The sequence below is a fragment of the Papaver somniferum genome, unplaced genomic scaffold (assembly GCF_003573695.1).
Source record: "Papaver somniferum cultivar HN1 unplaced genomic scaffold, ASM357369v1 unplaced-scaffold_117, whole genome shotgun sequence".
NCBI classification, from domain to species: Eukaryota; Viridiplantae; Streptophyta; class Magnoliopsida; order Ranunculales; family Papaveraceae; genus Papaver; species Papaver somniferum.
Genome location: NW_020620714.1, coordinates 5,949,228 through 5,954,676, shown reverse-complemented (window position 1 = coordinate 5,954,676; position 5,449 = coordinate 5,949,228). Strand labels below are relative to the sequence as shown.

The window sequence follows — 5,449 nt, the reverse complement described above, 5'->3', positions numbered from 1 at the left end:
TCACGAATAGAATTTGTTATTTAGTACCACGGTTATTTGTATGTCAAATACAATAACGGTTGATGTATGCTATAAAAATGGGATTTTAATAAAATAAAAATACTAATTCAAACAAAAACAAATACTAATTCAAATTAAAATATTCCATGGCTATTCGGACTTTGGTATTCAGATTTTATTAATCTGAATTTTAGATTTGGTCAATCTAAAGTTTATTTTGTTCAACTGAATCGGGAAGTAAATGCAAATTTTATTTTACACAAAATCTGGAAATGAACAATAAATTTCTTGAAATTATACTTTTATTAATCACCCAAAATAACATTCAATAAAATAATAAAATAGAATCTCTCAATACAAATTTAAAAATAATCTACGAAGGATAAAGGACCTCAAAAAGAAACAAGACAAGAAAATTGAGTAACTGGTAAGAAACTATTGTCATGTAATTCGAGCTTTATCACCTTCAAGCTCTCTATCTATATATCCAGCAGGCTTCATTTTCTTTATTTCCGTCGTTGTCGCTTAGACACCCAAATGCCCATCCTTCCATTTAGATACCACAGCTCGGGGTATGTCACAAGGAGCAAGAGTGTTCGAAGTATGGTAACCCCGCCCCTGTAACGGATATAGAAAACCCTTTATCAAGCTGGCCCTACTCACGGGGTTTGTATCAAGGAGAAACTTCTAGGATCACGTGGTGCTCTATCTCATTTCTAGATCGGATACTGCAACGCAGCTTTCACAAGCCTTTTAGCACTTCCCTATAAGAACGGAAAATTAAAGAAAACTTCATTCTTATTTTCGTAAGAGCTAAAGTTTCAAGTACAGAACAAGCATGGGAAAACAATTTCGGTCAATCATTCATTACGACATAACAATAAATTGAGTAAGTCGATCCTTTCAAGAATGAGAAATAATCCTCAATTTGACCAACCAATCAAATATCTTATTCATCGAGTCAAGATAAAATGACCAAATCACGTCAGAGGGAGACAAAAAAAAATATATGCAGAAAACGTGAATCTCAGTTGATTTACTTTTAGTACTCCTAAAATCAAAATAATGTTTATTCTGGTCCATCTAAAGGGGTGACAGAGATAGAGTGCTTGTCTAACTAAGGAGAAGCATCATTTCTGAAACACTAATATATTAAAACGTTCAAAAGAAGTTTTAGCAGATAGAAAAGCAGCCAAATCACAAATACTAAATCAGTTATATGTATTAGGTAAAATTGATGACCAATTTTCTAAGATAATTAGTAAACCATAGAGAAGTTAGAGTATGTAGACCTTAACATCAACTCTGCTACTACTGTTTTAGCTCTAGTAGCCTTCACATCCTGACATCTTATTCTTATAAAATAGAATCACCACCTCCATACATACTCTCATCTACAGAAGGGCTCTTGTTATCCCTATTCAGAACCTAAAGAACATGAAACCTAGGGTTTCACTATATTATGAAAATCCCTAAACTAAAAAAACCTCAATCTGAAAACCAAGGGTCTCATTTATCATGAAAAACCCCCAATTTGATTTCCTTGAAAGAACAAATCGATCAAAACTACACAAAATCAAATCAGTAAACTCATAATCGAAAGTAAATAATTGATACCTGTAAGGGTTACGCCACTAAGTTCCTCGAATCTGCTATTGTTGGTGATTACTCATGAAAATCCCTAAGTTTTATTTCTACAAAAGAACAAATTGATCAAAATTAAAACAGAATATACTCATGAGAATCATTAAAACTAACACCAATGGAGTTGAACCTTCTTGGGGACGTTGCATGTTCGAGATGTTATCCTCAACCTAAACGACCAAAATCACAAACAAAAAAGATGAAATATCTGTTAGGTCTAAAGATTCAATCGGAAATGTAAAGTTATCGATAAGAATAATATTCAGATTTAGGGATGTTGTTTGTTACATCCAGAGATGAGATACTCCACCAACTTAAGAAGACGAATAGAATTACATCGTTGATAATACTGAAAAAGATGAGGGAAGGATAATAAAAAGAATAAGAGATGCGAGAAAGAGAGATGGAGGGAGATACCAATAAGGTGTTCGTATTAGATATTTCTAGGATTACGAAATCTAGCGGCTGAAAATTGATCATCTCCCATCCAAATCTAACGGTGAGAAAGGAAGGGAAAATTAACGAGAACGACACCGTATGTAGCTCCATTTTTGGGCAGGCAGACTCGTGAGGGTGTATAAAAACTTAAAATGTTTCACGAATTTTATCCGTGATTTATTGGTTCATTGGTAAATCACGCACCTGATAATTTATCACGCTTCATAATGATAGTTTGTTTGTGTTAAATGGTGGGCCTAATTTATATGACGGAATTTGTTCGTAAGACGTTACTTACGTAATTAATATGTCGTTTAAAAACGTGATTAATAGCCATTTCTGGACTAGTGACCAATAACTTATTTGTCACTTGGCCTTGCTACATTCTCCCATGTGTCATTCTCATTAATGACAACAAGTTCTTCTTCCATAGCTTTTTTCCAAACCGGTTCTTTTTATGCTTCTTCAAAATTTTCCGGTTCAACCGTACAATAGTTACATCTTTCATACACTTCACTCAACCTATGCATCTTCTTTGGTGTCGATGGTGGTGATGTTGATGCACTAGTACTTGGAGACAAACTTGGAGATGCTCTAAACCTTTCATTTGGGGGTGTTTGAGGTAGTTCTTCACCTTCTCCAACTTCACTTGTTGCAGAATTTTTTTTCTCTTCATCAACAATAGCGGTTCTCTTATCAATTTTACCTTCTTCCAAATTCCATGAAGCTCCTTCATCAAACAAGACATCACGACTTGTAATCATTGTGTTGTTCTTCCAACTAAACAACTTATAACCTTTTGATTGGAGGTTGTAGACAAGAAATATAAACTTCTCGCTTGATTCATAAATCTTTGTTCTCTTCACCTTTGGAATTTGAGAGTAACACACACTACCAAAAACTTTTAGATGTCTTACCGATGACTTTCTCCCACTCCATGCTTCAAACGGAGTTTGTCCCCATACGGCTTTTGTTGGACACCTAATCATCAAGTAGACGACGGTGTTAACGACTTCGGCCAAAACTCTCTAGGAATACCCTTCTCATGAAGCATGGACTTTGCCATATCCATCACGGTTTGGTTCTTTCTCTCGGAAACACCATTTTGTTGAGAAGTATAACCCACGGTTAGTTTCCTTTCGAAGCCTTCATCTTCAAAAAATTTATAAAACTCTTTGTTGTTATATTCTTTGCCTCTATCACTTCTCAAAACTTTAATGTAGTGACCATTTTGCTTTTAAAAAAGGCTTTTTAACTTCTTGAAGACGCTAAAAACTTTGGACTTTTATCTCATGAAGTACACCCAAGTCATACGAGTAAAGTCATCAATGAATAAAATGAAGTATCTATTACCTACATGAGTTGGTGTCTTCATTGGTCCACACACAACGGTATGTACCAAACCAAGAAGTTCCTTTAACCTCCATGCTACACCTTTTTGGAATAGTTGGCGATGTTTCTTCCCAAGTGCACAACCTTCACACACTCCATCTTTGTGGTTGATATGTTGTGTAAGTCCTTGCACCATATTCTTGTTGGAAAGCACCTTGATACTATTGAAATTCAAATTCCCAAGTCTTTTATGCCATAACCATGTTTCATCAATGGTTTTCATTCTCAATGCAACATTTTTTTGCTTTTCAAACACAATTGGAAAGCTTCTATTCTTCTCCATCTTGATACTCTTCATGACTTGTCTCTTGTTGTTGTGCTTATTGTCATAAATGGTGCAATACCCATCTTCAAAATAAACGGCATACTCAAGTTCAACAAGTTGCCCAACACTTAACAAGTTTTGAGCCAAATCTGAAACATATAACACATCTCTAATGTATTTTGCTCCATTGATAGTTTCCACAAAAATTGTCCCTCTTCCATTAGCATGAACCATATTTCCATCACCCATCTTCACTAGAGAATTTATGGATGTATCTATATCAACAAACAAGCTTTTTCACCGAACATATGAGTTGTGCATCCACTATACACAAACCAAACTTCACTCTTGGAAGTCACCATGTCACTTTGAAGAAAGAGCATGGCAAGAGAGATTAATACCTGGGAAGTGGTAAAGTTCAATTCCATCCAGCTGTGCTTGCTGAATTTATTATCAACATTAAGTGGTAAAGTCGGATGGGTGATGATGAAAATGGCCTGAATTCATATCCATCTGGATGGAGATATTTTTTTCCATTTTTACCTAGCTACCTATGCTTTGTACGTAATCGGCCTCTTATTTTTATTAGCATTAAACTTCACGAATATACATTATTATTATTATGTTAATAGTTTTTTCCCAGGTATTAATCTCTCTTGCCATGCTCTTCACTCTTGGAAGTCACGAATCTACCGGCTTGTTCTTCTTCTTTTTTGTATCTACAATCTTTCTCCAAATGTCCATATTTATTTCAATTTCGACATTGGGGTTTTCCTTTGTTCCAAAAATTCTTCTCCAAATGACCATTCTTCTTGCAAAAATTGCATCTTGGTACTTGAGATGAATCACTCTTTGTGTAGTTGTTGGAGCTTGCTCCTCTTTTCTTCCCTTTCCCCTTTCCTTTGAAGTTTGATGTTGATTCACCCTTGTACTCATTTTTCATTTTTGCTGAATTTTTTGAGTTCAAGTTGAATTTTGATTGAAAAGAACTCTCTATTGACTTTTCGGAGTGTCTTAACAACCTTTGCTCATACACCTTCAAGGAACCCCATAATTCTTGTGAATTTAATGTAGAGAGATCTTTAGTCTCTTCCAAAACCGCCACAATGGGTTCAAATTTTTCCGGCAAACAAATCAATATCTTCTCATAAATTCTTCTTTCTTCCATCTTCTCACCACACATCAACATATTATTAACAATTTCAACAACTCTTGAAGAAAATTCATTCAAGCATTCATTCTCATTCATTTTAAGATTCTCAAAATCCCTTCTATAAGAATGTAATTTTAACTCTCTTACCTTCTTATTATCACCATATTCCTTTTGAAGAATATCCCAAGCTTCTTTAGCTTTAGGAAAATGAATTACTCTTGGTAGAATAGTGCCTCCAACTCCTTGTTGGATGTAGATGGATGATTTATCACTCTTCTTCCTACTCTCCTTAAGTAAATTCTTTTGGTTTTGATCTAGAGTTGATGTATCTTCAATTTCATCATACCCACTTTCTACAATCTCCCACACATCTTGTGACATGAACAAGGTCTTCATTTTGATGGCCCAAAAATCATAATTTTCTCCATGAAAAAGAGGTATTGATGGTTGTTGAATGTATAAACCTGGCTTACTACTACTTGCCATTGATTTGGTTGACGATTGATTGAAGAAATTGGGTTTTTCTTTTTTTGGGTCTAGTTTTTGAGAATTTTAAA

At 34.6% G+C, this 5,449-nt stretch overlaps 1 long non-coding RNA gene across 1 annotated transcript; it reads right to left on the bottom strand.

Annotated features, from left to right (window-relative positions):
* Positions 1-330: 330 nt before the first annotated feature.
* LOC113329890 lies at positions 331-2,030 on the bottom strand. The gene is made up of 4 exons (XR_003349982.1): positions 1,933-2,030; positions 1,775-1,814; positions 1,618-1,694; positions 331-764 (listed from the first exon to the last, which is right to left on the bottom strand). It is a non-coding gene; the product is annotated as an uncharacterized LOC113329890 (long non-coding RNA).
* Between the last annotated feature and the right edge of the window lie 3,419 nt (positions 2,031-5,449).